This window comes from Grus americana, chromosome 1 (genome assembly GCF_028858705.1).
Source record: "Grus americana isolate bGruAme1 chromosome 1, bGruAme1.mat, whole genome shotgun sequence".
Taxonomy (NCBI): Eukaryota; Metazoa; Chordata; class Aves; order Gruiformes; family Gruidae; genus Grus; species Grus americana.
In genome coordinates, this window is record NC_072852.1 from 117,550,817 (window position 1) to 117,578,764 (window position 27,948).

A 27,948-nucleotide genomic window follows, 5' to 3' on the forward strand; every position below is an offset into this window, starting at 1 on the left:
CTCAATGTCCAAATGGAGAATGGTGACGAGTGGCATTCCTCAGGGGTCGGTACAGGGAGCGGCGCTGTTTAACATCTTTGTCGGCGACATGGACAGTGGGATCGAGTGCACCCTCAGCAAGTTTGCCGATGACACCAAGCTGTGTAGTGTGGTCAATATGCTGGAGGGAAGGGATGCCATCCAGAGGGACCTTGACAGGCTGGAGAGGTGGGCCCGTGCAAATTTCATGATGTTCAGCAAGGCCAAGTGCAAGGTCCTGCACGTGGGTCGGCACAATCCCAAGCACAACTGTAGGCTGGGCAAGGAATGGATTGAAAGCAGCCCCGAGGAGAAGGACTTGGGGGTACTGATTGATGAGAAGCTCAGCATGAGCCAGCAGTGTGCGCTTGCAGTCCAGAAAGCCAACCGTGTCCTGGGCTGCATCAAAAGCAGTGTGACCAGCAGGTCGAGGGAGGTGATCCTGCCCCTCTACTCCCCTCTTGTGAGACCCCACCTGGAGTACTGCGTCCAGCTCTGGGGGCCCCAGTACAGGAGAGACATGGAGCTGTTGGAGCGAGTCCAGAGGAGGGACACGAAGCTGATCAGAGGGCTGGAGCACCTCTCCTATGAGGACAGGCTGAGAAAGTTGGGGTTGTTCAGCCTGGAGAAAAGAAGGCTCTGGGGAGATCTAATTGCGGCCTTCCAGTATCTGAAGAGGCCTACAGGAAAGCCGGAGAGGGACTGGTTATCAGGGAGTGTAGTGACAGGACAAGGGGTAATGGGTTTAAGCTGAAGGAAGGTCGATTTAGATTAGATATTAGAAAGAAATTCTTCACTGTGAGGGTGGTGAGGTACTGGCACAGGTTGCCCAGAGAGGTTGTGGCTGCCCCATCCCTGGAAGTGTTCAAGGCCAGGTTGGATGAGGCTTTGGGCAATGTGGTCTAGTGGAGGGTGTCCCTGCCCGTGGCAGGAGGGTTGGAACTAGATGATCTTTAAGGTCCCTTCCAACCCAAACCATTCTATGATTCTGTGATGTGCAGCCCTCAGTGCTTCCCTAGGAGGACATGTTGACTCCCTGGAGGAAAGGTTTTTTACTGTGTCTCTTTGGCAGGGACTGGTTTATTAAGACTAAGCTTTATCACTATTTGTTTTGTATGCAGAAGAGACATTATCCTGCAACTGCAGATTCCCTTTTCATTGAGTTGTATTGGAAGATGGAGTTCTGTTGGAAGATCTGCTCATATCATTGCTGATAAAACACCTTCTTTGGAAACAAAGACTTTTTGTTGTTGTTGAATTCTGATTGTACCAATTAAGACTGTAAAGGGTTTCCGTCTATTTCCCATTCAGAGTGTCTAGACTCTGAGCAAGTGTATATAGGCTTGTTTACTAGGTATTTCAAAAAGCTTTTTGAAGTGTAGGTGAACCAGGGGTAGATTCTGCTCATTCCTGTGCCTTTATCCCTGCTGTAGTGGAGTTACTCTTGTGTAACTCAGAGCAGAATTTGGCCTCGCAGATGGGTGTAACTGCATTATAAATTAGAACATGATACAATATGTAACCATGACAAATGCTCTATTAGCAGACCAAACCAGACTTTGGTGCCAAGCTTGTAATAATTTACCATCTGGCTGGTCACCTCAGGCTTCTTTGCAGCAAATTAAAAAAATGAAAAACTGAGATTGTACATTTGATGCTAAGTATTGGCCTGCTGTATTTGCATAGAAGTGCTTGTGCAGGGCTAACTGCAAGCTGACTGACAGCTGGGGCCTTGCTGTATAGACATCAAGGCAACATTTTTGTGGCATCTCTATTGCATGATGATTTAGGGGAACGAATAGCCTTCCAGCTCTAAAGTTTATTTTAAAGTCCTTTCCTTACCTGCTGACCAGTCCTTCTGGTAGGAAAGAGTGGATGCTGTCAGTGAAGGACAGACTTTAGAAGAGTGAGGCTTGCTTCACTTAAGCACCCAATTCTGGTGTTCACGCTTTGAATGCCGACCCTGTTTGGTCCGAAGGATCTTCCTGGGAAGCGCAAGGCATTAGCTCAAAATAGAGCTTCTATCCATGGATAAATTTGGAATGGAATTATCCCGTCTACTATGCAGGTGATTTCTATGGTAGATAGAAGTTTACCTGTTTCTGTTACTGATTTTTAATTCGTGGTCATAACGGTCCCTTTGGTGTAACAGAAAAAGAGATCTATGAAAACTTTAAAGTGGACTTACGTTCCCTGAAAAATGGAGAACTTCTGAGGGAGATTAAAGAAATACAAAGAATTATTTTGGCAAACAAGCCAACAAAACAACCCCAGCATTGCAGGTGGCCTGGCTGCAGCTCTGCGTGCACTCCCAGCAATCCCCTGTAAGTCCAAAAGAACTCCATCCCTACACTACAGCAGGAGCCAGGGTACTTCCAAAGGTAAGAATCATTATTTCTGTGAAAGCTTTACACGTTCTTCACATAGAAAATGAAGGTTCAGCAGTTTCAGCTGCATGTTCCAGGTTCCTGCCTCTAATCTTATCCGGAGTTGGGACAGCATGTGCCCACAGGAGAAAGGAAAAAGAAAAAGGGAAAAAAAAATTAGAAGAGGTCTTATAAAGTGTCCAGTGTGAGACTCTTAGCTGACCTCAACGTGCTTTATGAATAAGAGAAAGCTTCTCTGGTGATGGTTTATCTGCCTAATGAGACATTTCTTGCAGCAAAGCACAAAGTACCCTGGGTGGGGTGAGGGGTTTGGGTTTGGTGGCCTGTGGGTGTGAGCAGCTGGGTGCTGCCACGGGTCTGTGCAGGAACTTGCTGGACTTGATGTGGGCTGGAACAGGGCTTGAGTCTGGACAGGAGTAAATCAGAAAAAACATTTCAGGCTGATTCAGATGCAATCGGGGGATATATGGAATTATGTTTTCTGTCAATCTGAATGTGCTGTTACCTCTAAACAACTGCTTTTATTTTTTTGAATTTAGGACATCTTCCTGATGAGATCCAGCAGTGTAATGTCTGAATCAGACAGGTAACTCCCTCCAAGAATCCTTTTCAAAGCAGCAAGTACCAGTTTACATCGTTAGTTCAGTGCCTGAGTTCTCAATGGCAATGAGGCACCACAATTTCCTTTACATCACCAGGACATTGCTCTGCTTTACGATGTTGTACTGACCCTTGTTCTAGTTGTGTTGGGGGTTTGTTTAATGTGTTTTCATCTAAAAAGTATTAAGAGCAACTTGGCAAAATGATTTGGCTCAGCTACAAGTTACAATAGCTTAATCCAGATTTTATTATACTGAGACTTCATTATATGAAGTGAGTCACTATGCAGTAAGAAGTGAACCTTGAGGAGTTTGAGGTTTTGCAAATCACAAACTAATTTGGCATTTGTGAATAGTGAACCTTTTACCACTGTGGTATTCACCCATTTATTTCTGCAAGGGAGTGGTGAATTAAAAACTCTGTGGCTAAGGCGAGCCCTATGTGTGAGGAAGAAAAGTCTTCCCCAGAGCTATGCTGGCAGAAAGGTACACCCTACACATGGCAGGTACGCTGTGTTTTCAGATGGGAAGTTCTGTCTCTTGCCCCCTCATCTTCTTTTCTTTCATATGTATTGATTTTTGTTATACCCACCTCTTGTTCCATTTTCAGCATGCTTTCTTTTTTCCACTGGCTTTCTATTTCTCCTCACTTTCTTCCAGCAAAACACAAACTCAATAACATTCAAGTTCCTCACTTAACACCAGAGCACTCACATGGGTTCCAAAAGAAGGAAAGTGAATTTACTCAGTCTGACATCGGAGGAAGATCACGATGTAGGACTCCATTCAGCAAAATAGTCAGGTACATGGCAAGTGGCTATAGGAATAATCCTGTACTAGAAACTGGGCAGATGCTTAAATGTATTCCTGAACCATACAAATCCTGGCCATGTCTAACTAGGAATAAATCTGCAATACAAGCTGTTCCAACAGGTGCAGGATTTCATCCTTTCTTCTGCAAGGGTCACACCAACACGGATGAAGGGATGCTGGTGAACTTGGGCAGGGACCCAGGCAGAGCAAGTGCCAGCATGCTGTGGACAGGCAGAAGCTGCCCTGGTGCTGGGGCTGAGCGACTCAAGCTGCTGCCAGCCAAGCCCTGGCTCGGGCCATTTTGTTATGCCTGCCTGGGGCTCTCTGAGTCCTGGGTCTTCCCAGGATCTGCTGTGTGTCTTGGTTCTTCCTGAACCACTCCTGACCATCCCAAATTACTTCCTAGCCATTGGATCCTTCTATTTGTTTGGCAACAGGGATTAAAAGGCTGGTATATTTTCTATTGCCTATCAGTCTTCCCTTCCTAGGAGCTGGATAGCATGAGGTCCCAAAGCCTGCCATTGCAAGAGCAATTTGCCAACCACTGAATCATTCTCAGGTCCTCTTTTTACTTCTGTTTAGCATTCCCACATCCTTCATGAACTGTCATGTCAAATTCACCCAATTCCTTTAACAAAAAACACAAACAAACCCCAAAGGGAGGGGGGGGGGGAGAGGAAAAAAGGGAACATTTCACTCTGTCCTAAAGCGAAACATTCCCATTTTTAAAATTCATAGCAACAAACAGTTCACAGTGTGCCTGAATTTTATTTAAAAGAAAATGGAGTTGTTTCCCTTTTGATCAAATTAAACACCTCATTTGCCCTACAATGTTTTCCATCCTCAGTATTTTGGTTTACTACAAATAAATAAAGCAAAAGGTTACTATTTCAGATTGATTCGAAGCAATATGAGGATTTTATTATGATCCGCTAGTTAACTGAAGTGTCAAGAATGTGCTGCCATTCTGGCTTGGAGTCCCAGAGGATGAGGAACTGCATGGTCATAAGGAACTAAGAAAAAAATCCCCTTTATTTCAGTCAACTGCCAAAGCAGCCTAACATTCCTAGCCATCCAAACATTATCTCTTTAAGTTTACAGAAAATATATTGTATTTTCTATGTTGCTACCAAATGATCTTACATTTTTCTTTTTCACCAGTTTACCCATCTTAGTTTGGTTAAAAGCAAGTAACTATCCTGGCTGGAACTGTTATGTTAGTGCCAATAGTCATATGAATTTCACATAATACAGAATAATTAAATAAATACTTTCAAGTTTCCACATGAGGAAGAAAGCCATAGGGCACTGGTCAGTCATGTGTTTTGGTACTTTCTTTATTTTTAGAAACTCCCATAAATCAAATTATTAATAAATAGAGGGAAGACAGACACAGCTTCTTTTAAAAAAAAAAAAAAAGTTTTATCACAGTGGGATTCACATACCGCATCTTCCCTTCAGGGAGCGAAGACACTGGGGTTTGGTGGAGCCTTTTGGGGAAAGTTTTCTTCCTCAAGTCCACGTTGTAAGGGATAGCTCTGCCCTGCTCACACACTGTCCCGATCTTTGAGGATGCCCATTCCAGGTCTGTGTGAAGATGGTTTGTTCTTTACAGTGCAATTACTAGAGTTTTGTTTCACTTATTTTTAAATGCTTCAATTAGTAGGAACTTGTGCTAATTCCTCCTCTTGGTTACTTGCAAAATCCACAGCAGAATTTTCTTGCTCTTGCAGGTGACAGATGTCTTAGGACCTTTTGCATCCTTGCATAGTGGAAAGAGTTCTCAGCAGCTAATGCAACCTGATGATATAAGGCGGCCTCCAAGAGTAATTGCAGTTACTTAAGTTCAGTGACTACTGGCTGTGCCAATAGTTGAACGTATGCTCGTGTTTTGCTGTGCTGTGGACTTGCTCTGGATGGATTTATTGCTGGTAATTTGAGGAAGGCACTGTAAGTGGGAGGTAAGGTAGTACCAACTTGAATTCCTCATCTGTGAATTTCTCCTTCCAGGTCATGATTAAAAAGTGTTAAGTATTATGCAAAAATTCAGAAGCTATTTGAATTTATAGGGTGAGAGAATAAATAGCTCCCTCATTCCCTTCCTCCCTCCTGATCCTCAGCTCCAGACAATGAAAATATCAACACAGAACAATATATTTCTGTGAAATCTCATATGGTATTACAAGGAGAGTGAAGGAAATATCTAAATGGCATAGAATGAAATACTCTATTAAAAAACACATGGTCTAACACTGACCTCTTAGGTATCACTAGCCCTGTATTTTAAATGATGCTGGCTAGTATTTTTCTTTCCTATCCTTTAGCAGCTCTGATCTTCATATTATTTATTGCCAAAAAAAGTTACTTTGACTCATTATTTTTTTTTAAAGGAAAGATTTTATTTGGCACCGGAACAAATGTTTTATTGAGAGGCTAATGTAGCTGTAATGCATGTATTGCTTTGAGTATACTGCAGCCATTTTTTAAATTGTGTCAAAAAAGGCAGCCATATCTTTTTTGACCAGATTTATTGTGCTGCTTATTGCTCAATAGTCTCTTATTTTCCAGATGTTCAGTAATTTATTTTTCTTAATATTTGTACCATTACTACTAGATACAGCAGTCAGACTTATGGGGGGTAATTTCTGGGACCATTCAATTTCTCGTTAATTGCTACTCATTTTTGTTATTATTATCAAAGCATCTAAAAGCTCCATCACTGATCAGGGCCCATTGTGCAAAGCACAATGTGTATATTTAGGAGGAGACAAGATTAAGCAGCCCAGTATAATAATACAACCTCCCCTTTTATTGAAAATGAGTATTTTGTTTTCCTCTAGTACTGTAGTTCTCCAAGTCCCTCACAATGAAAGAAGAATTATTGACATGGCAAATTCATTGAGTAACTCCTTTGATACACTACCATGAACACCATGCAGCTAAGAAAATGTATTTGTATCTCAGATAATCCCTCTCACATTATTTCGCAATAGTTTGTACTGATTGGTGAGCATATAAAAGGATTTTCTTAATGTTTCTACTTAAGTATGAATGTTAGAAAGGGGATAAGCACCTTTTTGGAGGCTTTGTGAACACAAACCTACCCCCTCAACTGCTGGTAGTGTATTTGCTGCAGTATGTCTTTACCTCGCTCAAGTTGTCAGTTTTTCTCTTTGCCTCTGACTTCACTAGCTTCAACAGCATAGTGAGGGGACCTTATTTCTGACAGCTCATTTGAGGCGATCTAAAAGCTTGAAATGGAGGGCGCTGAAGGAGAACAGAGTTGGTTTAGTTGTGAGGCACAGGGTGATGGTAACAAATAAATGGCAGTGAAACACCGAAGTTATCTCTGGCTGGGCTTTGTTCTGCCGGGCCCAAACCTGGTTGTTTATAAGGTTACTCAGGCACCACTGCAGCTATTTGTGAACTGCAGGGCAGCTACTCTTGTCGTGGTTTAATCCAGCTGGCAGCTAAACCAACCACACAGCTGTCCAGTTACTCCCCCGCCCCCGTCCTCCTGTCCCCAGTAGGATACGGGAGATAATCGGGGAGAAAAAAAAAAAAAGTAAAACTCATGAGTTGAGATGAAGACAGTTTAATAGGGCAGAAAAGGAAGATGATCATAAAATGAATAAATAGAATATACAAAAGTGATGAACAGCACAATTACTTACAACCCGGAAACGACGCTCCCCAAGACCCCGAGCTGCCCCGCTACCCAGTTATATACTGAGCATGACGTCATATGGTATAGAATATCCTTTGGTCAGTTTGGGTCAACTGTCCTGGCTGTGTCCTCTTTCAGCTTCTTGGGCACCCCCGCCTTCTCCTTGGCAGGCCAGTATGAGAAGCTGAAAAGTCCTTCACTGCTTGGCAACAATTAAAATATTAGTGTCTTATCAATATTCTCATCCTAAATCCAAAACCCAGCACTATACCAGCTGCTAGGAAGAAAATTAACTCTATCCCTGCCGAAACCAGGACAACACCCTTTGACCTCTCTTTACTTTTGCCTTTGTTTTTGCCTGATGTTATGCCACTTCCATAGGCTGCTTGTGTCACCTGAGGAACATCTCCAGATGACCACAACTGGGAACTAAACTGGACCCTGAGCAACTACCTGTGACACATACAAGTGGAGTTGTTTCACTGTGACCCTCAGTGCCTTAATGTAGAGCTAGGACCTCACGATCCCATGGTGGAGCCCTTTGGAGTAAAGATACTGCTGTCTTTTTCTCTTAAACTCATGTTTTAAAGCTATAACCCATTTTGAGATGCAGAGGAAGGAGCTCCAGATTGTGACTCCCTAGTCAACTGCACAATGGGAGATGCCAGTTTGCCCAGACTTGGCATGAATACCATGCGGACAACTTAGCTTTGCTGCCGGCCCACAGAGCTTCACACTCGCTCCTTTTGATGATTGCTCTTTTAGTTCTGTCAGTGGTGCCCAACCTTTTCAGCCTTGCAGGCCACAATAACCTTAAGCTACTCACTAAGCTGTACCTTGCAATAACCAGAACAATTCTTAATACTCATGGACAGCTCTTGGGTAGCTCATGCATTACTCAGCCCATGCATCCGGGCAAGTCTGTGTGTCCTGAGGGACACCTAGGAAAGTAGGAAGCTATCAGCATGCGGCTGCTTGAAATAACTGCCTTCGGTCTGCTTCTGCTGAAGCAGACTAGAAGAAGTATTCTCATGGAAGAGGCCTGTGTTGGCTTCCCTGTTTCTCTTGAGAGCTTCTTGGAGTCAGCACCTGGGTACATTGTGAGCCAGATGAATTTCTCTGGCAGCGGTGGTAACTCAAGAGATTTCTTAGAGGATCTGTGCCCCATGTGTCCCTAGGAGGAAGTGATGGGAGAGGCTAGCAAATATCCCAGAAAGGAGCCATGTAAATCTCCCAGGAGCTGGCTGCAAATGCTCAGAATTGTTCTGGTGGGCTGTAGATCTTCATATTCCTGTACTGATACCCCTGGTTGCCATAGATTTCAAACCCACAATGCCAACAATGTGGGCAAAAAAATACTCCTCCTGAATAAATCTGGTGTGTGTTGACTATTGCTTGGCTATGTAATTGCCAGTGGGACCATCACCAAAAGCTAATGGCTGTCTTGATATTTCATTCCTGAGGCAATTTCCTTGGAGGCAACGTAGCAAACTCCTTCCGTAAAGTGTCTATCATTGCTCATGCAGTTTGACCCAACATTAAGCTCACTCTGGCATGGCAGTTGAAGAGTCTGAAAAATCTCTTGACTTGAAATCATGTCTAGTAACTCTATTAACCATGTTAAACAAGATGGCTGGGTTAAACAGTATGAATCTTCTCAAGTTTCTTTTTGTGAAAGGAACCTAGTACTAAGAGTTTCTTGTGGTCCAAGAAATGTATTTTCTACATCTGTAAATTTCACACAAGAAGCGGTGCAGTCATGTAGCAGCACAAGTTTTGTTCCCCACAACTTCTCAGTGGTGGTTTTGCATCCGTAATTAAGATGTCTGTTCCTACCACATAATTTGTTATATTATCTGCTAATGACTGAAACGTTCATTTTTCTGACATGGAACCCAAGGATACCAGCATTATTTCTTACGAAAAGTATGAAACCGCGTGTCAGACCTCAGAAATATGTGGGATTTGCCTCTAAGTCAGGCCGGTATTCAAAAGCTAAGATGGACCACTTCCCTGTGTTGTTGTCAGGACCATAAATCAGACTGGCTGAATCCCAGGGCTAAGAAAAGCTGCTGTTCGTTATCGGACTCAGGTGGGTGGTAGCTTGCATTTTCGGAGAGTCTGGCTGAGGTGCTCATTTTGGTGAAAGAGCTGTGAACAGATTCCCAGTGCCCATGAGCAGCAGAGTTGAATCTCAACTAGCAGGGGTCAAAAACGACAGCAGGGAATATTAAAAGTGTAAGTAAGTGAAAGGGTATTACTCTGTTTATTCCAGGACCTGAAAACATTGATCACAGGGGAGTATCCACATGTAACTTTTGAAATGGGACTTGATTTCTGCTATTTTGCCTCTGACATGGTCTGTGAGCATTTAGGTATCATTCCTGCTGTACTGTTGAAAGTGGGGTTACCTCTTGCATTTTCAAAGAGCTGGTGTTGGCTAATAGCTTTCTCTAGGAAATGTGCCTAACAGCCTGGAATCCTTTCAGCTGACCCTCTCTGGGCAGTAGGTATTTTTTCTTACTAGGAGATCTGGAAATGTGTTCAAGTGTACGTTCCCTGTTTTGTAGTGCGCTGCTCAGTGCCAAAGGCTGCATGCTTTACTTGTCTCAAGCTGTTAAATGTTGCTCTCTAAGGGTTTGGACTAATGTTAGTTTTTAATTCTCTCTCCTTTTCATTCTTTCTTTCTCCTTTTTTAAAAAAATATTTTTGACCTGGAAGCACAACAAAATGTTTAGAAGTATTCTAGACCTTTTATTTTATTTAGTCACCCAGTCTGTGCACATAGAGTTCTTATACAAAAGATTTTCAAATAATTGGTGATTAAGTCAAGAGCTGATTTATACATTTAGCCACCGTGGCTAGACATTGGCAGCAGCAGCTAATTGGGACATTGCAAGGATATGACAAATATAATTGAGAGGTCATCTGCCTATTAAAATCAACTGAAATTATTGTAAAATCACATAATGAAATTGTAGCTTGCTTTCTTGACAGGAATCCCACTCTGGTTCATCTACTGTTTGCCTGGCTTTGTACTTTCAGTGGTTTTTAACATTTCTTCTCATTTCTCAGATTACCTGCTATTTTTCCAGGACTCTAAAAGCAGCTGAAAACTGTAAGGATTTTTTCTGTCCTGTTTTTTGGTTTGTTCATGGGGGGGTGGGGTTTAAATTTTTTATTAAATGTTTCTAAACCTGTCTGACTGTAGCTGAAGATTCCAGAGTTCAGTCTCTTTCTTCTAGGGTGCTATACCCCTTTGACAAAATCTTTTACAGGTGACTCAGCCCAAGATACAGAAACACAGACAAATTAATTACTTAACGTGTGGAACGATTCCTCAAGCGCTGCTCATGTGCACTTTCTTACCCTGTGATAAGCGGGGGTGGTTTCCCTGCCTCTCAGTGGAGATGGGGCCAGCTAACCTGTGGTGGTTGTGGGAAAGGCTCAGCGTGTGTGTGCAAGCCCTAATCAGAGAGCAGCTGGCTGGCTGGAAACGCACGCCCTAGTTTACATCGTGGTAACTATTCCTGTGCACGTCCCCCTCAGTATTTTTGGGACCATGATTTTCCCTGGTTCCTGCGCCTTGTCCCCATGCGAGGCTCATGTGGCTGGGATTTGTTTCTTGGCCAGCTGTGAAGATCTGCCACTGGGCTGAGCCTTCCTTCCTCCCACCCCCTCTCTTCTTCACCAGCACCTCATCTGCATTGACATCCTCAGCCTCTTCTGTTTCTCCTGTGTCCAAGGCAGCTGACTTCCCTTGGTTTCCTCCCACTCAGACCACTGTCTGCCTTCCTCACCTCCCCTGCCGTGCAGCGCTGTTTTGTTTTCTCTCCCCTGCTCCCCGCCCAGGAGAAGAGGTGGTCTCTGAGGGAGCACTGCAGGTGTCCTAGCACAGCCTGGACCCTGTGCAGTGCCACTCCATCTTAGTGCCTTACAGGCGTGCTGCTGTGGACTCAGGAAAATCCATACATCACTCCATCATCCTCCTTTGTTCAACAGCCATTTTCTGACAGAAAAGCAACAGCTTTCTCTGTGCTGTAAATCCACTGAACTAGCAATAACTGTTTTATAGTTTTGCTGCCCTTGCTGTTAATGGAGAAGTGTTAAGTGTCTGTGTATTGTGGCCAGGAAGGCCAACAGTATCCTGGGGGGCATTCAGAAGAGTGTGGCCAGGAGGCCGAGGGAGGTTATCCTCCCCCTCTACTCAGCACTGGTGAGGCCACACCTGGAGTACTGTGTCCAGTTCTGGGCTCCTCAGTTCAAAAAAGATGGGCAACAACTGGAGACAGTCCAGCGGAGGGCTATGAGGATGATTAGGGGACTGGAGCATCTCTCATAGTAGGAAAGGCTGAGAGAGCTGGGTCTGTTTAGCCTGGAGAAGAGAAGACTGAGAGGGGATCTCATCAATGCTTATAAATATCTAAAGGGCGGATGTCAAGAGGATGGGGCCAGACTCTTTTCAGTGGTGCCCAGCGACAGGACAAGGGGCAACGGGCACAAGCTGGAACACAGGAAGTTCCATCTCAATATGAGGAAAAACTTCTTCACTGTGAGGGTGACCAAGCACTGGAACAAGCTGCCCAGAGAGGTTGTGGAGTCTCCTTCTCTGGAGTTATTCAGAACCCACCTGGACGTGATCCTGTGCAACCTGCTCTGGGTGATCCTGCTGTAGCAGGGGAGTTGGACTAGATGATCTCCAGAGGTCCCTTCCAACCCCTGCTGTTCTGTGTGATTCTGTAATTCTGTATTCTTACTTGGCTACTGGTCACCCTTTCAATTTCTAGTGCAATTTTTCTTTTCACATTGAGAGCTGCTCATTATAAAACCAGACCAAGTATGCTCCAAGCTTTGGGGAGCCTTAAATATTATTATAACTTTTAGGGTATTCTAGCCTTTGCTGATATTGTTGCTTTCCATTGCAGCTAATTCTTTCTAGTCTGACTCTGCCAGTTGCCAGTCAGCCCTGTGCAACTCTCCAGCCCTGATTGATAGGGACTTTTAAAGTGTTCTCTGCAAAGGACTGAGAGACAGAAGCAGGAATGGGGGTGACAAGAAGGACGTGCAGGGGGAAGGGGACAGGCAGGAGAACCTGAAGTAGGTGGGTGGCAGGGGAGTTGTCTCTGATGATAGTTGTCTTGCATGGGAGAGGAAATATTTTGTTTAATTGTTCATCTGTGCTGCCTGCTGATATTTCAGGCATGTCAGTGGATATCTTCTCATAGGTATGTGGGCCTACATGTGGCAGAGAGTGTGGGGAGGCAATTGACCTTTGAAATCAAGACGATCGGCTATCAGAGGAAAAACAAGACCACTGTACTATCTGTTAATGTGGACATAGAACCATATTGGCCAACTCAGCCTTAGAGCTGTTTGAGACTATCAGGTGGTTCTGGGGCCGCCTTCTGCTGTCTTTGAGAGTATGGCTTGTATTACAGAATTGGAGGGGCCATTGGGAATGAGTAGAATAACCCTGTTTTGTGTAAGAAAAGCCTAGGCAGTTTATGAACCTTTCAGCAATGTGAAGACCTGTTCACAAGCTTGCGAGAAGGAGAGATGTTTTCAAAAGCCTGGAGGTAACTCTGGGCTGGGGAGATCCCATGGAGATCATGACATGTCCAGCTGGACATGATGCCCACCCCCATTTCCCAAGCTGTTGCCCAGGGACTCAAGGGGAGGAAGGGTTTAAATAGAAGAGGGTCAGGTTGTCTCAGCAAAAGGATCTCAGCAGAAAAACTCCCTCTCCCACATCCCAGATAAGTTTGAAACTCCAAGGACTTAATTTTCACCTCAAAAGTGGTATTGGTTGACTACTCTGCTGTAGAGCTTCCATAAGACTATAGGTGGGATTGGGAATCTCTAGTGAGCCACCTTGCAAAATCAGCAGAAGTGATCCATTAATGTACTGCTCACAGCACTGCCCACTTCCCCGTGTCCTACGCATTGTACCGAAAGCGTGCAGCAAGCAAGGACCAAATGGGCTCTGGCAGGTGCCTCATATCCCAGTGGGCCCAGTCAAATTGCCCCCCAACTCTCCTGTAGAGAGGCTGTTGGGATGCTTCAGCTGCTGCCACTAGAAGGGGTTAGGTGAACCAGCACTAAGTTTTCACTAGCCAGCTAGCTTGTGAATCATTTATAGTTTCTTGTTTCATTTGTGTATTAGTTGGTTGTTTAGCTGGTCTGGCAGATAAGCAGGAAATAACTGTGTAGCGATACTCCCTTAGGCACAAAGTATTTGTCCATCTTTCCCACTCTAACATAGCACTGAGGATGACAAGCACTATAATACCTCACCTAATGCTGTTCATTCTTAGATGGCAAAGGGATATTTCTGCTTATCCTGCTATGCAAAAACTCTCACAGGAGATAAATGTTTGCTCTTATCAGCAGGGTTTACTATGAAAAATGGATATTGCTGGCAATAAACTAAGCTTTTTATTCTTTTGCTTAAATTTCTTGTACTTTAGGCCTTTGTTAATGAGACGCACATTGAGAATTTCAGTGGTGTTAAATATGCTCAGTTGCCACTAACTATGCATGAATGTGAGTCTCTCATGCTTTTAAAGTTCAGCCCTTAAAGGAGCATGTATGTAAGCAAACGCATGCGGTGCTAAACAGTGAAAAAGAAGTATGTGAAAACTGGCTTCACTTCTGTTCTCCAGATCTGTATGCAGTGGAAGTGTTGGCTTCTCTAAAATTATTGGTACCTGGAAATCTCATGCAAGAGATCAGCTGGGTGACTTTCCTGATCTCTCCTATTCCAAGATTAGATGCAGTGGACTGTTGCAATGCAGCTGGAGGTGATAAATTTGTGTGTCACTCTGATTAATTCTTCAGCCAGAAGGATGAAAGGACTTAGGATGGAAGCATTTTTAAACATGAGTCACCCAGACACAGTGATGATTTTCTGTTCATGCTGTGCAGGATCTACTTTCTGCTAGAAAACACAAACCTGGAAAACACAGATTTATCTCTATAAGAAGTAATTTTTGCCAGTTCTAATGGCTGTACTTTTCCAATACTAGGTTTTCCAATATTACTGGAATTATTCCAGTGTTTTTTGAATATTTGAAAAATGGTAAATTTTAAGTATATTGAAATAGTTCTTATATTACTGAAATGCAACGAGGTGGGCACCCAGCTTGAACAACAAAACCAAAAGAACCTTGGTTCCACCTCGGTGGTCCAAGTTAATCTAATGGAAATCATGTGAACATTTTGTAAGATAAGAATAACCCCTAATACTCCCCACGTCTGTCAGGATGGGAGAGGAGAAAGCACTTAACTGACCCAGACCTTCAACTGTTGAAGCTTGCATTGGGACAGCTCTTAAAGAACCAAGGTTGTAAAGTCAGGTATCATGAAATCAAAAGTCAGTTTGCTTCCTCTTACAGTGATTAGAACTAGACTGGAAGATTCCTCCCACAGTTGCTTTCAGGGTTGGTTGGCCCATGGACAAGGCCTATGTGATCCAAAGCCTGATGGTTGAGTTACTGGCTTGGCACATAGGAAATTTGGTTTCAAGTTCCTGCTTTGCCCAAAGCAGACTTGATGTTTTTCATGCCAAACTGTGCTTCAATCTGGGTGATTTGAATTTAGGACTCCACTTGCCAAATTTGACACTACAACCATCAGTGTATGGAGCATTTGTCTTGAAATGGAAACACTACCATTAAAACCCTGGCATTGCTGACAAAGCGACCTACTTAGATGAAATGGTGTTCATTGATGAAGGTAATTTCTTAGATGGAATTACTTTCTTCAGAATAGAGCCGTTCTGGGCCTGGTGCTAGCTGAAATACAAATGACCTGTTGGAAGCTGGGAAGAGTCAGTGAAGAACCAGGTGGGAAGAGCTCTTGACCCCTGAGATCATCCATAGCCCAGGACAATTTTTAAGAGGAGAAACACCGAGCAACTGCAAGTCAATTGATCATCTGTCCCTTGGTCCAGTGCATTAACACAGTCCTTCCTTTGTGCAAAGGAACAGACCACCTCATCTTTTATAGCTTTGCAGACTGGCCAACCTGATATAGGTGGCCTACTAAGTGGCAGATAGATCAATCTGAAGCCACGCTATTTTGTGGTGAAATTCATTAGTATGAGTCGTCTGTTCTAACAATAAATCATGTCTGGACAGATCCTGAAGTCCTCTCTCAGTCTGTTTTTGTTCAGCTTTTAGTGAGGCAAAACCACTGTTGAAGCCACGATAATTTTCTTCTCTCAGTGGAAAATGGCAATGATGTCAGGATTTGGCCTGGTAAAATAATGATAATTCTCTGTGTTTTACAAGATCTGTTTATATGATAACCTCAATCTGTTTAGAAGATGTTAATCAGGCTTCAGTACCTGTGTGTGAGCTGGATGGCAAGTGGATGTTTTTGCAAGCTAAGGCAGAAGGAAGCTAAGGGCTGCATCTGTGGTCATGTCGTGTGCTGACAACTTTTCAGTCACTTTTGCCAGTGGTTGGTCTATTGGCTTCAATTGACTTGCCTCAATATTGATGAGCCAAGGAAAAAAAACATGAGGAGGTGTGTGTATATATATTGTACTTATATATTTATATATAAAATGGTGGCTCAGCATATCCATATACAGGCGGGTTTTAGAGAAAAATGTAATGACTCAAAGGGCCAATTTTAACTTTGCTAAAAGCAGCTAAATGATGCCCCTGCCCTACATTAAACTATGCTGTGATCAAAGAGGGCAGATGCCAAGTACTTGTGGTTTTACAGCTTTCAAATAAATATTGCTCAACCTCATAAAAAAAAGCATGAGAACAGTGAGTGAATTTTTCCTTTTTTGTTTGTTTGTTTATTTATTTATTTACAATATTCTTTACAGGTAAGGGGGTATTGCTGCTGCTCCTTCTCAGGGTGTCTGCAGAGCATTCAGCTGTGAATGCCGCTTGACCTCAAATCCAGTTAATTTAGGTTGGCATGCTCGATCGCAAAATGTTTTATGGGCTGGCAGATAAAGCGCCCTGGCAGATTTGCCGTGGAGCTGCAAAGTTCCATACCCAGCTGAAACTTTTTTTAATTCAACACTGTCATTTTTAAATAACAGTGCAATTGCAAAACAAATTGGCAGGTACTTATGAACTGAATACTGCCTGGGGCTCTGTCTTTTCATTTTGCTGACCAGTGTGCCTGGTCTTCAATTTAGAAAAGCACCCAGTAGTTAAAAAGCACTGGTGAAACCTTGTAATGCAGAACTAACCGCATTGTTCATGAAGAGGGAGATGCTTGCTCTGACTTGTTGATCCTTACAAACCAGTTAGCTTCATGGTGGAGGGCAACGTTTAAAAATAAAAGTGCTCCAAAGTGTCTATCTATTACAGCAACCACCTGAGCATGAACCATCTTTGCAAAGTTTAAGCATTCTGCCCCAGGTCCTATGTGAAGCTTCAAAGAATTTTGGAATATTAAACTGGAAGGTCCCTGTTGGGTCACTGACTCCCAGTGCTCTGCTATCTTGAGCAATCACCTCATATGATCTCCTTCCTGGACAGTAGATTGCATCAGATACATGTGGGCCATCTCCTAGAAATCAACATAACTCTTATGAAGCTGATATGTGCAGCTCCGGCTCTTACTGCGTGGCTTTGCAGAAGTCCTTGCTGCTTTACCTATACATTTGCATTGCTGTCTCCCTAAGCATAGTAACCAGAGGTTGAACAGGATGTTTAAAACAAGTAGAGGCATTCAAGTTATCTCACAGAGTCCTGCATCACCCTTGCATGAAGCCTTGCATGAAGGTTGTCAGTCTTCTATCAGTCAGTCTATGAATTAATCAGTTAATCTGCCCATAAGCCAAGGTGGTATGTAATGATATGACCCAAAAGCCAGAAATAAAGTGCTGTGTTTGCAAAGTTGCCTCACATGGGTTTTGATGACCCAGTGGAGGATGCAGCTTTCATTGGCTGGGGTCTCTGTGTGGTTGTCTTGTAGAATCATAAAATAGAATCATGGAATCATTTAGGTTGGAAAAGACCTTTAAGATCATCAAGTCCAAGACAGAACCCAGGAAGAACCAATAATAGCCTTTTTGAAGACATTTCAGTTGCCATGAACCAGGATGATCCAGGTATGGATCTACCAGAAGAAGGAGCACCTCGAAACAATGTAATTTGCCAGCCATTAGCCCTGAGTGACATTCACATACCTTATGGTCACATGTCATATGGTGTGGGCCTGAACTGTGCCCTGTTTAGTGGGCATCCTCTTTTCACACAATTTACTCTGCAATGCAGCCACAGAAGAAAAGGTGCCTTGCAAACTCTGTGAACATCTCCAGTCACGGGACACTGTGAGCTACACCACTGAGAAGTGATGTTGAGCTGTGGGGACAAGGGGAGTATATGTATATGTTCTGGTTTTCCACTTACCTGTGAGCTCTCCAGATCTTATCACTCACTGTGGCCATGATAAATCCTGTTGTGGATGCTTTGAGGATGGTGTCTTTGACTGCTTAGGTAATGCAGTCACTTCCTTAAGGGAGATCTGCCCAGGACATTTACCAACACCTCTACTTCCTAGTTAACACTGCAGTAAAAGCTGTTGTAGTCTTTGGACCACTGACATTATAAGTGATCTATTTCTGAACATTGTCTGGAAACTTGAGTCTGCCATCCATCAACGGAGACAGAAGCATAAGGATATTTTCCTCAAGAAGAGTTTCAAATAAAGCACTAGGTACTCTAACCCAGGACAGAAGAGGCAAGGATAACACAAAGGACTCCCCTTGCTTCTTTTGTATCAGCGGAGGGCACCAAAACCCATTTGGAAAACGGTGTGAGATGCTCCTCTTCCCAATTCACAGCATATCTAGAAGCAGTGAAGAATCCAGTCAGAATATGATTCTTCAGAATTTTTGAAAGTCCCTAGTACTTGTTGCTGGTATCTATATTTACTCCTAAAACCAGAGGGGATAAGCTACTTTCCCTATTCCAAAAAAAACCCCATTGTGTATTCATCTCGAGTGAATATGTCTTCAAGACTACTGATTTTTCAGAAGGGCTTTGCTCACTCTAAAAGTCAATTGCATGTAAAATATAAATGGAGACAGGCAGAATCATTAGTTCCTCCTCCAGAAAAATGACCTCTGTAGCCATGAGAAGAGGAACTCATCTTGAAAGGAGAAAAATATACAGTTTCCTGACATAAAAATCTACGTGAATAGAAGATATCCCAGACAAAAAGATGCTAGTCGTTGTCTTTCAGCAGGACAGAGATGTTTGTGAGAATATTTGGGCAAGAATTTTATGGCTGTGTAGGATGTTGAGGTTTTGGTCACCTGGTGTGTGTAGTAGTCATTTTGTTAGCACTGAAAGAAATCTCTGGATATACTTCTTCATTAATTCAGTTATGTTGGTCCTTGTAATCATGAAAGTTCATGCAGTGTGTTATGACTCTGAGAAAAGTTAAGGAACCCATTGCTTTTTAAGGCAAAATCTTTTGTTTCATGGCTTTCTCAGAAATGCGAATCATCTAGCATTGGGTGAGTCTTTTGGTCAGTTGTCTCTGCACGTTGACCAGTTCGGCTGATTTATGGCCACATGAACCCTTTTTGAAATTTCTGGCTAAGCACCATAAAAGATTGTTCTAAAACAATCTTCGAGGTTTTGAGTCCTTTTCCTTCTCTAGGGAAGGGAAGCTTGTATAAATGTGGTTATTCTGGGAAAGCCGATGGTTTTAATTTCTCTCCCAAGGGGGTAGAGATGTCTTCCAAACCTAGCATTGGGAAAAAAGGCCAAAGGACTACCTCAGGAAAGATGATACAACTTGGGAGGCTGGTCTGCATTTTCTCTTTCCAAAGCTTTTTGAAGGAGAAGATATGAAGCTGTGAATATCTGGAACTCTGTCACCTGGACACTTTCTTTCCTTTGCAGGGATCTTTCTTGCAAGTGAAATATTAGAAGCTAGCGAAATCATTCCAGTGTACCCACGCTGAGTGGGTGGAAGACGTATGTGAAAATTAAATGTATTATTTGGAAGTTTCTCTGTATGCTTCTTGCTTTCCTGGGGTGGGGGGGCTGGGGGGGGGAGGAAAGACCTAGAACTGTTTGGTCCTATAATTTTTTTTTTCCCCTCATTAATTGCCCTCAATAAGATTTATCAACCATTTCTGTCCAAGCAGTGTGCTAACACATACTCAAAACCAGTTCTGTTCTGAGGGCAGGCTGGTACTTGCTGGCAGGTAGGACACAGAAACTTTCCATAGCTCTCAGTTTTAGGCTCTTTTCACGCTACTCCGGTATTCCCAACAAACCCCTCTTGTGCATCTCATGTCAGACATGTCAGCACACACCAGAATTCTTGTTTTTACAAGTATCTCCCTCAAAAGCCTGATACCATGTGCACTCATTGCTCTCCCCATCTTACGCTGTGCGAAGCTCTTCAGAAAGCCCAGCTTTGCAGCCAGGTGGTTCTCTTGCCCTGGCTTATCAGGCAATGAAACCATTGCTTCCCTCTGCTTTGAAAATAGGAGCCAAAATGTCCTTGTGACTGCTCCCCTAACAGGCTCAAACTACCTCATACTGTAAAGAACTCTTCCTTTGTTGATGCTCTGAGTGTGACACCAAGTGATGTGCTGAAAAAGAGTAAGACTACTTGTGCTTTTGAGAGCATTTTTCAAAAGGTTAATCATTTTGCTGACCTGGGGCTTTAGTCATAACGCGGAGACATGGGCTATCCTGTAAACAAGGGATCAGATTGCTCTAATGGAATCTCATTTATGAACTGGAGAGGTTGGCTGCAGATGAAGAAATTGAGAAACATAAGAAAAGTAACAAATACCTAGGTCTTAGCAAACTGCTGCTGCTACTGAGGTTGGCATGCTTAGCTGCAAATTGGGTCAGCAGTTCCCTCCTGGCCCAATCATGCAGAAGTAATTAAGGCACTAGGTAGATGGGGGTATTAGCCTCATGCAGTCTAATGCTGAAAGAATATTGTATGGCCTGTGTACTACAGGGTAAACGATCCCGATCTTCTCTTCCATTCTTAAAATCCAAGGCACTGACCTTCACAAATGCATGACTCATCTATTGCCAGGAAGGTGAAAGTCCAACTATTAATGAGTTGCTTCATTGTATACCGCCTTCAAAGCCAGGCCTCTGCAATCAGCTCAGCTGAACGCTTTGGACATCTTCCCATCGCTTGATCCTAATCATAGGTCTGCACCTGGTCCAGATTTCTGTTTGGGACAATATGTTAAAAATTCATTGTTGCACTTTTTTTTCTTTTAATTGACTTTTTCTTCCCCTCTGAGTTAAATGAATGCTTTCTAGGATGAGAACTGGACGACGTCAATGGAATGAATTGTGCGGGAGAGCCACAGGCACGGGTCATATTCAGGAGAACGCAGGAATATCCAGCTGTATCCTGCTTGCCTACTTTGATGTCTTTGGCTGAGAGAGTGACACGTGATTCAGACCACCTACTTTCCAGGCCCTGGCTCCCTAGGTGGTCAAAGGGGAGAAGAAATGATGAACCCGGTACAGCACACCTGTAGCGTGCCTCCTGCCTCCTTCTTCACTGACTGTACAGGCAGCAGGCATTTGGCAGCCCTGGGCACTATGTAGTTTCATGTGTTTGTCCCATTCTTGATCTTAAATGCTATAAGTATGGGCCTGCATCCATCTGAGGCACCCTAGGATGCAGTTTGACATACATCTTGCTATGAGCACGCTGTGTTTGTGGTTTGCCTTGCCATTTCTGAATAGGACTAGATGATGTGTATGCTTTACCTACAAGCATTAGGCAGTGTGAGGACAATCTCCACCTGGCCTGGAGGGACCAGCTCTGGAGATTAACGTGTCTGAGGTAAATCCAGGCAGCACTTCAACTTTCTGCACACTATATTAGGGTTTTTCATGTTGGTTTCTTTTAAACCCTCCTTGGGGTTTTGTGGATTTTTTTTTTTTTTCAAGTTGGAAAGGCATCAGGAGGCATGGGGAGGCTGAGAAAGCACTTTGGAGGTGACGCTCACACTTTATTTTTCAGCCTTTGGAAGTAACGGGGACTTAGATCTCCATTGTAAGCATCTCTGTGTACTTGCAAGTGAAGTGAGTGACAGAGAAAACTGCTATAACAACTGTGGGCATGAAGGAAATCCATAGTCAAAGACAGCTTATCAGCTAGGGCTTGCCCAGCTGCTAGTTATCATCCATGTTGCATCTGGCTTTTCACAGTACATCTGTTTAGCATAAATAACTTTTTTTTTATTGGTGTCCTATGGTACATCCAAACAATGAACAGAAGAAAAAAGAGAAACTGTAAATAAATTTTACAATGTCAGTAAGAGCATTCACATTAAGAGAAACTATTTTGAGTGAATGCCAGTTCTTAATAAATTGCTATTATTCTGGTGTTTTTACAAAGACCACAAGGAAAAAAAGAAGAAAAAACCCAGAAATGATTGAAAAATGGAAACACTGAATGTCACTGCTCAATCACTCCTTTTAATAATAAATACTTCTAGGCTGTTCTCCTAGCAAATGAGGTGCCAAGATTTTTTTTTTCTTTTGGTGTCTATCTGAAAGCCAGTGGCATAAAAAAAGACTATGAGTCAGCTGGCTGAGCTCCCTTTCCTGAATGCTCCCTGGGCAGCTGTGTTTCAACCCATATTACCAGCCCCGGGTCTGAGCAGGCTTTCTGACACCTTGGGGCTCACCTGCCCAGCCCACCACTCTGCAGAGGTGCCTGCACTGGCTCCAAACCCATGAGCTCAGCCCTCAGAAGCAGGAGAGCCCTGCTGCCATTGCCCAGCTGGTGTGTCACACTAAGGACCAGCAACACTTCTTAAGACAGCAAGATTTGCTAAGAAGGATGCCTACGGTCTTAATTCCCAGTTACTGACACCTTGTTTGTTGTAATTTCTCAGAAATGGGACCTTACAGTCCACTTTACCAAGAACTCTGCTCAACCATCCAAATCTCCCCCTGGAGCTAAAACTCACCCTTTCTGAAACATTATCTCCTGGGTACTCTTGGTTTAACTCTCTAGGGCCGTGTGGACTTTGGAAGGAAATTTCTAAATCTCTGTATCGATGAGGCTCCATAATTGTGGGCAGCATACTGCACGGCAAGAGTAGTCTTTTCCCATAGAGTTCCTGTCACTGAGCATCATGGAGATAGGGGTTCACATTTCAGGGGTCCCAGCAAATCTTCTTTTTTCCTCTTTTTTTTAAATTTTTTTTTAGTGATCAGGCTATTTTATCTGTGTCTATTTTACAGCCCCTCATGTGTTGCCCTCAGTTAATTCCTGTCTGCAGGGATTCTGGGCAGCTGCTGTCTTTGCCTGGCATCTCCACACCTAGAGGAGCCCTTTCCTGGTAAAAGCCCCTGGCACCACAGAAGTGGGGTACGTAATGTGTGGCTGTCCTGGAAATCTTACCTTAGAAATATGGATGGCCCATCTGGTGTTGGAAAATCAAGTGTCAGGCTGACCATGACAGATGGTAATTGAAGGTCATGGCCCAACAAGCCAGGCAGGAGCAGGGGCGTACTGGAAATAATGCCAGAGGATGGCGGTCTCAAGCCACAGCAGTGCCATCATTTTCCCTTCAAGGGTTTGCAAACCTTGAAGATACATTACTCGCAACATTACTCACTGCTTCTTTGTTGGGGAGGATTTCTTGGGCAACATGGCCGTGCTCCTGCATGGTGTTACAGATGGCACTAAGGTCTGGGGAGATCAGAGACCTACAGATGAGGAGAAGTTGGGCTGTATTCCAGTGACACAGTCACTGGTAGCATGGGACAGTCTAGGGAGGACCTTGCCATCTTCTCTCTTTCTGATGTGGCATCTGGAGCTGCACCCAAAAAGTCTGGGGTTTGTGCAGAAAAGGCAGTTTTGCCAACAGTGAGAGGGCTCGTCCTCCAGCAGTGTGAGGAAGCCAACTCTCCTGGTCATGGTCTGCTGTACCCACCGCAGCCTGCCAAGGGAGCGGGCCAGGGGCCTGAAGGAGCTCTTTTGCCTTTTTGCACACCCTGGAAGCGCTTTTATAATGAAGTAAGGCCAGAGCCCAGTGAGCCAAAGGGAATTAGAGATGTTGTTCTATGTGCTCACATGCTTGCTTCATGGGGCAATTTTAATGAGTAATTGATTGCTAATTACATGTGCTGCTTTGTGGTGAAACATCATGGTACTTTTTGATATTGATCAAGAACGGAAAGTTTCTGTTGTGCTTATTTTTAAAAAACTTTTGGCCTGCTGATCTGTACGGGGTATTTTGTGCCTGATTAATTTAATGTATTGTCTTGGGTGAGTGTTGATTTACTTGCTGAATTCAAGATCAATTTTAATGAAGCTCTTAGTGCGTGCTGGTTTGGGGACACAGGGTGCCATGTTATTGGTTTGTCTAGATCGCTTACTGTTTTGTTGAACTTCAGTAAGACAAATTCTGGCATAGTGACAGCTTCCCACTTCCCTACAATTGTGTAGACAAAAACAGAGCTTAAACAGACAACAAACTTTATTAAACTCACATGTACATACATGACAAGTAGAACAAGCTAGTCTGACCTATGGGCCAATAGCAACAAAAAGTATATTTTTTTTTAACTCCCAAACCAGGTGCAATCTGGAAAACGGCAACTGCAGATGAAGTGCCAGGCTGTAAATTAAAAGGGAAAATAAAATGTAGACATCATCATGGATATTACTATCTGCTCCGTTCTTCATCACCACTGCTTCCCGCCAGCCTTTCTCTTTTCCTCCATCTGGGGCAGGACAATGCCGTCATAACAGTCTTTCTGGGAGAAGGATGAGGCAGTGGCTCAGAGTGCTGGGAAATGCCTCATGGAGCTCCGTGTAACTGGGACATACAGCTGGGATGCTGCTGGACTTCCAGTGTGCAGCTAGCCATGGCTCTTCAAGGTGCTGGGGCCTCCCCAGGTACTACGAGTCTGTTGTGGAGGTGCTCAAACCTGGAGGGCTTGTGATGGTGTTGCAACCACGACTACCTGTATTGATGCAGCTGAAACTCTGGCGTTTGTTTTTTTCCTCTTCAGCAGGATATGGCTGTGCCCCCTGGATCAGCGGCTGCATGTTTGGAAGAACATCCTGCTTGGACAGAGCAGAAGTTAACTAGGACTTTTGGAGCTGGTAGTGGTTATGCTGGGAGCAGACCAAGGGGAATATTTGCTTTCCAATTCCAAACAGGAAACTATAAGCGGATCCAGCTTGCAGGGAGTGTGGTGTGGGAGGACGCACAGAGACACGGGAACAGGGAGATGCAGGAATGCTGGTGGAGGACTTTTCCACCCTTGAAATGCATGGCCAGGGTTAGCTCACCATAGCAGGGAGGTAAATCATGGCTCCACACCTGGGACTGGAGAGCACCTGTGAGCTGCTCTCACCTTGGGAAAAGGCATTTGGCCCTTCCAGGGTAGACAAGTGGGTGGTGCTGGCAGGAACGTGAGCATCAGTTCTTTCTCATTCTTTAGAGAAGACACGAACTAACTTGTCATGCTCTCTTTAATTTGATTTTGTATGACAAACAAGCCCAACTGTTTAATGTCCTGTGTGCAAGAAGGAGAAAGCAATTATTATGTTATTTGAGGGGAAAAAGCCATTTGCCTCGCTTCTGTAAGCAAAGCATGAATTGGCACTTCCAGGGTCCAAAGCACTACAGAATTTTCTACAGTATCAGGTTTCAGAATGCTGATGTTTCTTTTCCAGAGAGATTTAATAGCAGGATGAGACAAAAGGATACGCAGCAGGCCTGAAAGGTCCTTCCTCTCCTGAGTAGGCCCCATCAAGCCAATGGGTAAATGTCTGCAGAAGAGGACCACACTGAAGTTCTATTGGTAGGTGAACAGCAATGCTTGCCAAATAAGGCACCCCATTCAATCTGTTTTCAATGATTTAAAACTGAGCTAGAAAATGTGAATCCAGGCAGGAACTTGACGTTTAAATTATACACTTGAGATGGCTGAGCCTTTTTTTTTTAATACAATTAAAAAAAAATATAATCCTGAGGGATGTGAAAGGAGTTAGGGCATGGAGACGACTTGAAAACAGAGCCCTTTCATATGCTGCTTGACATTTCAGTAATTCTTCAAGCAGCATTTTTTACTTCTTTTAAATGTAGAGTTTTCTTAGCCAAGTTTGCAGCATGAGAAGACTGAAGTTTAATCTTTTCAACATACACAGTCTTGGTATAGAGATAGCTTTTTTCTGTATGTTTTTGCTGCTACATGTGTACACATATAACTGCCTGGCTTCAAGCCCAGGAGATACTAGCATTAGAAATATTGCAGATGATGCAGTAACTGAGGCATTTTGCTATGTCATAGACTCAGGTGATGTTGAGTGAAAGGGATATATATAGATACAAAATTAAAGTGTAATTTACATATTGGATATTTGCAAACTATATGATATATACATAGCATATATAAAATTAAAAATAAGTGCATTTAAGAGTGTTTCTAGTAATAACCTGCCTCATCATCATCAAGATTAGCAAGAAATTGGTGCAAATTTTCTTCTTAATCAACAGTGCTAGGAAATAATGATTAATGTAATAAATACATATCAATAGTGGAAATAGTGACTTAGGCATCAGGGGATTAACCTGGACCTCAGACGCTCTCTCTTCATTTCCCTGCACTGTTAGACTCTTCTTGACTGACTGCTGATAGTATCAATTCAGTATTTGAGTATTTGACTTGTTAAAATCAATGAAAGGCAATGTCTGAGGGTGTTGCCAGGGAGTGCAGGAGTGAAGAATATTCAAGTGGTTCTCCAACACTGTGAGCTGATGTAACTATGGAGCATTTAGCCCAGAGAAGTTGATGCTCCTGGTCTTCAAGCACCTAAATCTATGCTTTCAGCACTGGTAACAAAAAAGCCACCTTGCCACCAACTCTTTCTCCCAGCTACCCCTCCACCACCGCCTGACCATTGTAGATGCACCAAGATGCTGTGCATCTCTCCTATGCTGCGGCTGGGGGCAGCTCCACTCCCCAGCCCAAGCCAAAGTTCCTCAGTTGGAGTCTCAGTTTCACTACTCTAAAGGGCTGCTATACATCTGTTATTTTTGTTATTATTTGTCATTCAATTTCCTCCTGGGTATGGCCCTTTTCCCACCTGGAAATGGTGACTTGGCAGGTTCTAAGTTTTCTTGAGAGCTTCCAGTTGCCTGGTTGTCAGGCCTGACAGCCAGAAGATGCTACTTCATTTTGACTATAAGGTCGTAGGATAGACCAGCACAAAAACTTCTTGTGTTGAAATCATGGTTATGTTTTGGGTTTCCTTCTGTACCAACTCCGTGGAAGCTGTGTAGTGTATCTGCATCACTTCAGGATGCAATGGATGATCTAGTGCTTATGTCCTGCATGTAAGTGCTAAGTTCAGCACTCCCTGCTGTCAGGCACAGAGTGGATGTTAAGGCATCTCCAGAGTAACGTTGATAGCTCTAGAATTGGTCAGTGGCTCTGGGACCATGTTCAAAGCACAGAACATGAAAAACATCTAGGGTGGGAGTGCAGATGTCCTACTCATGTCCTGCTCAGCTGCTCGGGGCCAGGCACTCCTCTGAGTCTCAGTTCATTTGCTTTCAAGGCCATCTCCCAGAGCCATCTAAGTGTCCCCAGGCTCTCTGCAAGGAGCTTGTATGCGCAGGCACTGCGGTCACAGCAGGAGGGAGCCCACAAGCTGTCAGGGCCTCTCAGGGCTAGATGTGACCACAGGGAGTGGCAAAAAGCCAGAGTTTTTCCATATAGGCAACATGCACACACTCTGCTGACTGTCCCTAGAGATCAAGGATGAAAATTTCACCATCCTTGGCTTTCTCCTTTCCTCTGCACTGGAGTGCCCATTTATCTTGGAGGCTACAGCTTCAAGTAGCCCTCCCGAAGGTTCCCCACAAGTGAGCTGGGTGGTCAAAGCCATTTACGAGAGTCACATTGTCTGGTTCTGCTCATATGCTTTAAGTCCAAGGCTATTCTTCTTCCTCTTATCTGATCACAGTTCCCCAGCTGTGCAGTATGTGCCACATATAAATTCAGAGAACATAAATAATTTGCTTTGTTGAAAAGCAACCCACAATATATTCATTGCCTCTTCCTCTTTCAATCCGCACTTGCTCACAGTGCTCTCCTTGCCCCTCAGTGCTTTCCGCTCCCTCAGCATGCGCATGCATCTTCATTTTTATCCCACTTTAGGGCCCACTAATAACTCTCTCACCAGTGCACCATCAACGCACTGGAAGAGAGCACAGGAGCAGTAATTCAGGGCTGTGATGCAGCGGTGCACTGGGAGGGGATGCTCAGATAGATCACTGTGGCATGCCAGCACGCTGTTGGCAGCTGTGCACCATCTACCAAAAGCAAGTAGCTCTGCTGGCATTCAGCTGTGCTGCTAGTGCTTTAACACAAGGGTATCATGACAAAATGGTGGTTTGCAGGCTTTAGTCGCAGGAAGATATCCGTTGTGCTGCAGTTTTTTGCCACCTGAG

The 27,948-nt window shown here is 43.7% G+C and overlaps 1 protein-coding gene across 4 annotated transcripts in view; it reads left to right on the forward strand.

Annotated features, from left to right (window-relative positions):
- Positions 1-1,998: 1,998 nt before the first annotated feature.
- The window catches only part of KCNE2 (potassium voltage-gated channel subfamily E regulatory subunit 2), a 72,738-nt gene continuing 46,788 nt past the window's right edge, over positions 1,999-27,948 (forward strand). The window contains exons 1-4 of one of the 4 annotated variants that reach the window (XR_008575072.1): positions 1,999-2,399; positions 2,945-2,991; positions 5,551-5,778; positions 7,866-9,237. The gene's annotated coding sequence lies outside the window, so the exon portion shown is untranslated. Of the gene's footprint in view, positions 2,400-2,944; positions 2,992-5,272; positions 5,403-5,550; positions 5,779-7,865; positions 9,238-25,194; positions 25,295-27,948 lie in introns of those variants that run through there. The other 3 variants (XM_054811984.1, XM_054811989.1, XM_054811995.1) reach the window with 3 other exon arrangements.